Below are 10,729 nucleotides of genomic sequence, written 5' to 3'. Positions count from 1 at the left end.
CTACTTCTTCTTCTGTAGACCATTTCAATAATAATTTATATACTTTCGATATTAATTTTTCATTATCTCCAAGCAGGACCCTTTCCAGTTCTGTTTGCTCGTATCTAATTCCATCCGTTTTAATATCATTTTCCATCAAGCTTTTAATTTGTTGCATTTGAAACCAGTCATATTTATTATTTAACTCTTCTGCAGATTTTAATTCAATTTTGTCTCCTTGAATCTTGAGCAGTTGATTATATGACATCGCTTTTTCTTCATCAGATTCAGCTGTTATTTTTATTACTTCCGCTGGCACTATCCAAAGCAGTTTTCTCTCGTTGCCATATTTCTTATATTTTATCCAAGTGTTTAACAAACTATTTCTGATATAATGGTGAGAGAAAAAACCGTCCATCTTATTCTTCCCATATCACAGATATGCGTGCCAGCCAAATTTATTCCCATGAGCTTCTAACCATAAAAATATGGAACGCTTCACGAATTTGCGTGTCATCCTTGTGCAGGGGCCATGCTAATCTTCTCTGTATCATTCCAATTTTAGTATATGTGCTGCCGAAGCGAGCACAAGTCTAAATAATTCTTCTTCAACACAAATAAGTATAAACAAGTCAGAGCAATCTCAACATGGAACTGGCTGATTTGGCTTAACACAGACAATTTGAAAACACAGACTAGTTTGTTAGTTTAACATATCCTCAATAACATAAACACAAAAAAAAATCATATCTTTATCCTTAAGAAGCTAAAAGAAAAATACAACATAGTATTTTGTCTATCTCAATATAAACAGTTTCTCCTGGGAGACATACTAAAAACAAATCTGCCAGTTTACATAATAACTGTGCTGTCTGCCTTTTTAACAATTAATCCAACTCTTATAACCCTATTGGTCTAGAAAAAATAATTTATTATAACCCAAAAATGAAAATCACATGCCTGTTCTTATTGAGAGTTCCATACCCAACTACCCACAAAGATAAAGACATTTCAAGAAACCCTTCTTGCTAAAAAGAAATATATCTCCTAATTTATAACTAATATGCACTTTCTCTTTCCTTAATACAGTCTGAGACCAATATCTTTATCCTTAACTGGCTAGAAATAGAGCACAATAATTTATCTATCTTATTATAGTCAATTTCTTCAAACAAACATATTAGAAGGAGATCTACTAATTTACAAAATAATTATGTCTACCTTCTTAACAATTATAGATTAATTTGTAGGATTACCCATATCGATAACAAACATAAAAAGCTAATATCATTATCTGTTAACGACAAGTTCACCAATTTATCAAATAATTACGCTGTCTGCCTTCTTAAAAATTGATCTAGATTAACTATTTTTACATAAAATTATTTTCAAAGACTTTTTAATCCTTTAGCTTTTATATCCATATTATTTTAGACAAGACAACTTATTATATCCCCCCCCCCCGAAAAAAGAAAAAAAATCTCACTAAGCCTTCTAATATCACATATCAAATTTTCTTACAAAGTCCATATCCAACTATCCACAGAGTGGAATCTAGTTCAGGAGGCTCTTCTTTCTGAAAGATTTCCACATCATGATTTTCTGGTTAAAATGCACCTTCTTACTTCTTAATGCAGTCATCCCTCTCGAAGAAAGTGGGGAAAATTCCACAGCCTTTGTTCCTCTCAACATAACTTCAGTCAGTCTCCATTTCCAGTCTTCTTTTTTAATTATGCCATAGGGTTCCATTTTGATTTTCTTTTATTCTTTTTCCAATGAGTCGCTCTCCCATTTCAATTCCACAGACGTCACTGGGTTCTCTTTAGCACTCTGCTCATGTAGATTTGAGATTTTGCTAGCTTTCAGCACAAAAGCTCCCATTTGTTCCTTAACAAAATCTGTCAATAAACCAAGATCTTGCCTCAGAGAATTCAAACTGCTTAAAATATCCTTTTTTGTGAAAAATTTCGCTTAGCAAAGCCATTTTTCTCTGTCAGAAAATGCAGTCCATTAATCCAGGTTGAAAAGTAGCTCAGAGTCCCAGATAGTCCGTCCTTCCCAATCTCCTCCAACTGAAGTTTTGAGTGTTAGCATATGAATTTCAATCAGACGACAAGGAGAAATCCCTCTAACAAGTATCCCATTTTGTTCAGACCGTATTGCAGCCGAATAATAACCTCTTTAACAAATATCCAATTATAATCCGGGTCGATTTAAGTGTCAAGCATGCAGTTTTCAATGACGAGTCAAGTGGATACAAAACTACATTTATTGATAGACTGATATGCTCTCAATACAGGTTCTTGAGAGTAATACCAAAAATACATTGCTACATTAGTTTTAAGCCATACTTCAAAGGATTCCCAAGGGTGGGAGCAAGCGGGGCGCCCTAACACATAAACTATCATAAATGTCTACATTCTCACAATGTTATCAGTATCTTGTCCTTGCTTTCCCCAGATGTTTCACACTCCCAAGGAGGAATGCATGGGAAGGTGCCGATAGTCTCTTCTCAAGTCAGTTTCATTTCTCTCTAGTCTACTTTCACAAGCAATAAAGCAAGAGGGGGGAAGGGGAAGGAATAACAGAACCAACATAGCTTGGTCCCCCTGATATTTCACAGACCAGCTTTATGGGGGACCCTAAAACAATTACCAGTGGAATTCTACCATACTTGACATTAAGTATCCATATTCAGGTTAAGTCAAATTGTTTCCAGTACTTGGAGATGTTCTTTAGCTTTTCAAGGCCTTATTCACAGGGAAATTGGAGGGATCAACCTCTTTACCTTCCTTTGAACTGCCCGTTTATTGAAATGCAAAATGCCAGGTGTCCATTCCTCATTCTGAGAGGTGAACACCATGATCCCTGAACAATGCTATTTGACAAAATGAAATGTTCATATATTTAATAATGAGTCTGTTAAAAGATTTGATAAGCCTCCTTGACATCTTGCAGACCTTTTTCAAGGCTAAGTCCGCCTTATCAGGGAGAGCCAGTCTGATGTAGTGGTTAAGTGTGCAGACTCTTATCTGGGAGAACCGGGTTTGATTCCCCACTCCTCCACTTGCACCTGCTAGCATGGCCTTGGGTCAGCCATAGCTCTGGCAGATGTTGTCCTTGAAAGGGCAGCTGCTGTGAGAGCCCTCTCCAGCCCCACCCACCTCACAGGGTGTCTGTTGTGGGGGAGGAAGGTAAAGGAGATTCTGAGCCGCTCTGAGACTCTTCTGAGTGGAGAGGGGGGGGGTATAAATCCAATATCTTCATCTTCTACAATGGTATCTCTCTATTCATGATGCTCTAGCAGCTCAGACCAAAATAACTTTGTGTTCACTAGACATGAAATGGGAATCTGTAGATCCGGTGTGATAGAGTAGAGCAGCAGAATGTTTTTTTGAGATGGTAAATCATTTTTACCTAGCTAGGTTATGATTGCATCAGGGGAGCCATTGTGGAAACATGGGTGGAGATGATGTGTAACAGAGAAGCACAGCACATTCCCCTGTGGCCCATTGAGGATATTTGCAGTTGATCACCAGGCTCTAATGTTTCTCCCTAACCAGAAGCAGCAGCAGCATATTTTCCAGCCCAAAATACTATGCCAAACAGTTTTTTTTAAACCTGCAGGAACTAAAAACAGACAAATTAACACTTATTTGGGCTATGGATGTATATATATCTGATATGCTGGGGCACACCAGTGACCAGTGGCTCTGATTTATCCAGTGACAGCCCAACCATGGAAGCTGTTATGGCAGCACCAATGTGAACTAAGTGAATGCCATAGTCAGCAGTGGAAATACCCAGGACAGACAAACACTTGTACATGATACTGGAGAGCTGAAATCATGAAAGGAATGCACCATCAGCATGAATGAGAAAGGGACCAGAGGAGACCAGTCTCACAGCTAAGTATTCTGCAGTGGACAGGGCAGCCCAGTAAAAGGAGACAGAAGCAAAATGTGAAAACCTTTACCATGCTGATCTGCTTTGGATTGCCACAGCAAGATATTGAACTTGGATCCCTTGAGTAAGATATCCTGGAGAGCCATGGCCCTACCCAAGAAGGCATATGGAGAAGGTTCTAAAAGCTCACTGCAACAACAATAACAAACCCGCCCCCCCTCCCCGCATAAATGGCCTGCATGAAGTCCACTTTGAGCAGGATGGTCTTGAAAGATGAAAAAACACACCCAGGGGTAGTTTTGTAGAAAAATAGATGGTGGAGCTCATCCAGGGATTGCTATGCAGCTGCACCTATTATGCAATGGACAAGGTAGGTAGGAAGTGGGGTGACCTTCAGAAAGGTTCAGGAGCTTTGCTCCTACTGAATTCAAGGCCTGAACAAACCCATTGGTAAAAGTCAAATAATACTTTTCAGCACCTGTATGGTGATGGGCATACATAAATCAGCTACCATTGGAAAAGCTTTCTTCCAGCCTTCAGTTTCACCATGAGCGAGAAAAGAGTTACAGGGAAAAGGGAAGCCCAAAGCCTTGCTATAAAAGGATGTTGCTGGTAGATGTAAGGTCATCATTCTGGATGCAAGGTTGTGCTTTTTAAAATATGCTATGTAATGGAGAAGAATCACTAAGAGTAAACAGTGCTAAACAGGCACAAAATGCATGTCTTTGGGTAATTACTTTAAAAGCAAAACTGAGATGACCCAGGAGAATCTGAATCTCCTTAAGCATGCATCTTCCCCCCTTCTCAATACCCTGTAGTAGTAAAACAGTGATTGCTGACAATTTATCATCAGGTAGGCTGGAAATGCCTGGAACAGTATCAAGTAAGATGCCCAGATAAGTGAGACAGATAGAAAAGCCCCCCAGTTTTGTCTTAGGCCAATGGGACCCTGAGATCAGATGCCAAATTCTGGAATGTGGACAAGTGATTATCAAAATCAGGAGACTCAGTTATCTCCATAAATAGAAAATAATCCAAGTATAATGTAATGTGGGGTCTGCGCAATCAGCCCTTAGCCACCTATTCAAAAAATGTGCTGAAAGCCGCACAGGTGACTTTAAAAAAAACATGGGTGTAGCCTTATCAAAAAAGCAGAGACCATTGAGGGTTTTTTTGTAGCAGGAACTCCTGTGCATATTAGGGCAATCCTCCAAGAGCTTACAGGGCTCTTATTAAAGGGGCTACTGTAAGCTCTTGGAGGATTGGCTATATCGGGGGTATGTGGGCTAATATGCAAAGGAGTTCCTGTTACAAAAAAGCCCTGCCTGTTAGGGTATGAGTACCCAGTTGCTAAGGGTAAAATGTAGATGACTGGGGAAGGCAATGGCAAACCACCCTGTAAAAAGTCTGCCAAGAAAACAACATGATGTGATGTCATGCCATAGGTTGGTAATGACTCGGTGCCTGCACAGGGGACTACCTTTACCTTTACATGAGAGCAGATAGGAGTGTGGGGTCTTGATCTAAACGCCCTAAAAATTTTCTAACCACATCAGACCAGGCATCTTTGCACTTTTCCAGTACAATCCTAAAGAGATTTACTCCAGTCTAAGCCCATTAAAATCAATAGGCTTAGACTGGTGTAACTTTCTTTAGGATTGCACTGTTAAGAGCCAAGTCTCTGTTTGACTAGGTAGGGAATTTTCTTATCTCCCTAGAAGATCTATCCCCTTTCCTTGGCCTGAATGGGAGTCTCCATCTAGCTAACTAACTACTCACTGTACTTATTGGATTGGTTTTAATGTTATTAAGTTTAATGTTTTAATGTTTTATATTGTTAAATCTAAAGGTTTTTATCTGCTACTGTATGTTTTTATAAAATGTTGTTAGCCGCCCTGAGCCTGCCGAGGTGGGGAGGGCAGGATAAAAATAAAATTTATTATTATTATTATCCTTGCCAACTTTTCCATTTTTTTGTCTGTGTTAAATTGCTGTCTCTCAAGGCTAAATTACAAAACTGCCAGTACTAGACTGTTCTCAGCTAGGGCCGAGATCAGACAGAATCCTCCTCAGCATCCAGTTCAGAAGTCTTTCTCTGCTCAGCTGATGCTAGCCAATCCGATCTCTTGGAACAGCCTATAACCCAAGGCTTTCTGGCTCTGTGAAGAATGTTGTCTTCACAGTCCATTACCTGTTTGCACAGCATTTATATGATTTTTAAAGTGCAGTCCATCACAGTAACAGATTTTGGAAACTTTAATGTACTCACTATTTAAACTTATTGTGAGTTAGTTCCTTGATTACAAGTAAATTGAACCTGTTCCCTGAATTGCACTGTTGAGCAGCTTTGGGTCTGCACCGTGGCTTCTTGTTTAACAGGTCATGGTTGGATCATTCCTTAGTTAAAAGATACATTTGTAACTTATGTGTTGCACCTTATAACAGATTGGGAAACTTTGCAGTTCATTGACTACATCTTCTCAATTGCTGGAGATGATCAGGTCTGCTAGGGTTGTGGTTAGATCATTAAAGTGACTTATTTGCTGAGCACAGGATCACTCATTGATCACTAAATCAGATCTTTTCGTCTGCAAAGTGAGATAATATTGTTTAAGTGATATATAGCATCCCTTTTGAGTTTATGGGTATCATTGGAATTCTGACAACATGATAGACACAGCCACAAAATGGATGCCACAGAAGATCGAGAATTGGAAACAGTCAAAAAATGGCTGCCACAGCTTACTTTCTGTCACACAATGAAGATCCTTGTACTGTGGTTGCAACTGCTGCCACAGCAACATTTTTAAAAATGTGAAAAGCCAACCAAATATCCAGCAGTCAATCAGAAGCCTTGCTAGGAAAAGCCCAACTGCCCCTACCTACTTTCTAAAAGCACTTGGTGGGCACCACATTGCTTGCAAGATTCACAAATCTGTGTGCCTTTGTTTGAAAAACATCAAGTAACACTGCCATAAGGGATAAGGAAAGTAGTTCACTACCAAGTTGAAAAATGTACAACTTTTTTTTTTAAATATGCAGCAAACCGATTGGGAAGTGAATCTATGTAAAAGTAGTATGTGGTTCTACATACTCAGATAGTTTATTGCAAACTCACACATGTTCAGGCTGTTCAGACAAGTTGAAAAGTGTGTCAAACCTTCAACTGATTATTTTTGCCACTTTAAAGCAGAATGAAAGCCATGCTGGTGGATGATCAAGGTACTTTTATCATTGCTTCTTTTGTGTATGTGGGTGGGTGGGTGCAATGGGTGGAGAGTGTCAAGTCTGCTGTAATAACTAGATAGTTTAGTCACAAACTCTGGTTCAGGAAAAGGATCCTGGGTAAAACCACTCTGTATTCAGAAGCTGCGAGCCTGAACTCTCCTCCCCCCCCTCCCCTCCTTTGTTATGTAGCAATGCTTGGAAATGGGAATATAGGAACAAGATTGTGGTGCCTTCTCAGAGATAACCGGTGCTAAGAAAGTGCCCAAGGCCGACCAACGCTTGAGAACGCTTGAGAACGATAAAACAGTAACAATGTGTGAATGTGCCCTGCATAGAGTGCCCCCACCCTAAGGAATTCCTTTGATGTGTACCTTAAATGTTTGCTCTTTGTGCATGCTCGCCAGTCTCTCAATCTGCTTCTACAGTCTTGCAACATGTTACAATAAACTAGAAACTTTTTTTATCAAGAAGGTCTCGTTATTGAAACATCAGACTTGACATTTTGAGAGACTCCCTTTTTGGAGTTCAACCTTTCCGGCAACTTGAAAAGCCCGATGGCCGACCAGATTCCGGACAACAGAGAACTCCCACCCGATATGGGACTGGAGGGAGCGGCCCTGTGGCACGTCTTGGACCCGAGAAGAGCCGCGGAATCTCCCCCCGAATTCCAGCTGGTGTTGTCCCCCCGGCAGTATCAACCGAGGACCTCGACCACCATCATGGATCAGACCCCTCTATGCCGGGAAGCCATCCTGAACCACCACACCAGGTCGATCCAGGGGGCAACGACAGAAACCGTGAACCCGGGATCGGGGGAGACGGGAGAGACGGACAGCATCATCATCGTGTGAGTTGGGGAGGCCGAGGACGATGGAGCGGGATGCCGGGGGGCTGACAGCGGGGAGCCGAAGCCCAAGGACCAGTACAAGGAGGATTACCAGTTGTTCCGCTCGATGGTTCGTAAAGAGATTGATGGGGCCCTCGGAGGACTGAGGGACGAGATTCGCGACCTAACGGTCCAGCTGGGGAGGGCTCTGGGGGGAGCAACCTCCCGGAGACCAACCGCAACCCAAGCGGGGGCCAAGAGCCAGCTGAGTCAACCGGTGGCAGCCCCGGCCCCTGCCAGGGCAGGCGCCACGCCGGTGCCTGCCCCCCAGCCGCCAGCCCCTCCAGCGGGACCGCGCCACGTCGGGAGAGAGCTGGACGCCACTTTTGACGGGGACCTGGAAGAAGTGAACTACTTCGGGATCCAGGCGAACAGCTACATGCACTATTGGGGTCACTCCTCCCCCGACGAGTTCAGCTGGGTCGACTACCTGGGTTCGAAGCTGAGAGGAGCAGCAAAAAGGTGGTACGTGAGCCTATGCGAGACTAGGACCCCGATCCTGGATGACGTGCACACCTTCCTGCAAGCCCTGCTGACCCATTATGAAGACCCACCGCAGGAGTCACGAGCGCTGGCGGTCCTGCGTGACATGCAACAGGGGGCCCGGTCCATACGCGAGTATGCGGCCGACTTCCAAGCCAATGTGGCCCGGGTGCAAGGGTGGAACGAGGTGATGAAGATAGATAAGTTCACTAATGGACTAAATGCGAGCATCCTGGATCGGGCCCTCACCCAAGCTCAACCCACTACCCTGGTGGGGTGGATCCAGCTAGCGGGGGAAGTGGAGAACAATCTCAAGCGAGTAGCCATGCTGCGCCATCACCAGTCCGGGAAAACCCAGGCCAGAGGTAGCCCTGCGAAGGCCGAGCCCCCTAGGGGGAAGAAACCTGCTACCGCAGTACCGGTGAGGCCCCGCCGGTGCTTCAGATGCACGGACCCGAACCACCTGGCCTCCAACTGCCCACACCCCCCGCCGCTGCGGGTATCACCTGGGCCCCCTAAGCCAGCCGCCCCAGCCCTGAAGAAAACCCCCCCACCCTAAGGATGCGGTGAAGAGTAGCGCGGTGGCGGTGCAAGAGGAGCTGCAGGAGGAAGAAGTACTCTTGTCCGCGGAACTGGCCGACCTGGTCTGGCTGGAAGAGCCGGCGGGAAACAAGCCTGACCTGCTGCTCTGAGGGGTGCCCACCAGCAGGTCGATCGAGACGAGGCGCTGCTGACTGTGAGAGTGACGGGGAGATTGTATTTTGTGACTGTGAAATTGCTGAACCCCAAGCTGCGGAGGTTCCTGCAGATAAGAGCCCTCATAGACTCGGGGTGTAACAGAGAACTGATCTCCCCTAAAGTGGTGGAGGCCTTGGGACTAGAAAGCTCGCAGCAGCCCCACCCGATGCTGTTTGAGCAAATGGATGGGTCCGTGATGTGCGGGGAACCCTGCACACTTGAGACACAACCATGCCCCACGGGGATCGAGGGACACTGGGATCAGGAGTTTTTCGTGATTGCCCCGGTGGTGCTGGGGGTGGGTTGGCTAGAAAAGCACAAACCCCTAATCCGGTGGAGGGCACAGACTATCAGATTCTTGGACCCGGGGTGTAAAACCCACCTCTGGAACACAGCGTGGGGGCCGAAAGCCCCCACCGCGAAGGAGAGGGCATGCGTGATGGTGGAGGAAGTACACCCGATCCCAGAGGTGTACCGGGACTTAATGAAAGTGTTTAGTGAAAAGGAAGCCGATCAATTGCGCCCCCCCCACCGGAGCACGGATTGTGCTATAGAGCTAATCCTGGGGGAAGCTTTACCCCAAGCCAAACTGTACCAAATGGGGTGGGCGGAAAAGAAGGAACTTCGCAAGTTCCTGGACAAAAATCTGGAAAGGGGGTTCATTCGACCGGCCACGGCCCCCCACGCCGCCCCCGTCCTATTTAGGAAAAAAAAGACAACTCTCTCAGACTTTGCACCAATTTTCGCAGGATTAACGCAATGTCCATGTCAAATGCCTACCCCACCCCCCTCATCCGGGATTTGTTGAGCACGGTGGCGGGAGGGAAAATTTTCACCAAGCTGGACTTACAGGACACGTATTTCCGAGTGCGCATCAAAGAGGGGGACGAGTGGAAAACGGCCTTCAACACACCGATGGGACAGTTTGAATATTTGGTGATGCCGTTCGGGCTGCAGGGAGCCCCGGGGGTGTTTATGAACTTTATTAATGATGTGCTGAGAAAGTACCTGTACAAGGGGGTGGTGGTGTACCTGGATGACATCATTATTTATTCACAAGATGAGCGGTCGCATGTAAAATTAGTGAGGGAGGTCCTCAGCACGTTGCTGGAGCATCAGCTGTATGCCAAACTGTCCAAGTGCAAGTTCCACCGAACGGAACTAGACTATCTGGGGTTTCGGGTGCCTGAACGCGGCCTGGCCATGGACCCAGCAAAGGTCCAAGCAGTACTGGAGTGGGCTCCCCCGAGGACATGTAGACAGCTCCAATCGTTCCTCGGGTTCGCAAATTTTTACAGGCAATTCATAGAGGGGTTCGCCCAGATCGCCCTACCCTTGACCGATCTCCTAAAGACTAAAGGCAAGGGCCCAGAGGCCAAACGGCCGGGGGCTGGGCTAAAATGGACGCCAGAGTGCCAGAACGCGTTCGATCACCTGAAGCGCCTATTCACCGGTGAGCCCGTCCTAAGCCACCCGGACGAGCAGAGGGCCTTCGTGGTCCAATGCGAC

General features: G+C 45.1%; 1 non-coding gene across 1 annotated transcript; it reads right to left on the bottom strand.

The window, feature by feature from the left end:
- Positions 1–461: 461 nt before the first annotated feature.
- On the bottom strand, positions 462–568 carry LOC132569197 (U6 spliceosomal RNA). The gene has a single exon (XR_009555243.1). It is a non-coding gene; the product is annotated as a U6 spliceosomal RNA (small nuclear RNA).
- Positions 569–10,729: the final 10,161 nt, after the last annotated feature.

Source organism: Heteronotia binoei, chromosome 3 (assembly GCF_032191835.1).
Source record: "Heteronotia binoei isolate CCM8104 ecotype False Entrance Well chromosome 3, APGP_CSIRO_Hbin_v1, whole genome shotgun sequence".
In the NCBI taxonomy this organism is placed as follows: domain Eukaryota; kingdom Metazoa; phylum Chordata; class Lepidosauria; order Squamata; family Gekkonidae; genus Heteronotia; species Heteronotia binoei.
This window is presented reverse-complemented; position numbering and strand designations above follow the sequence as displayed.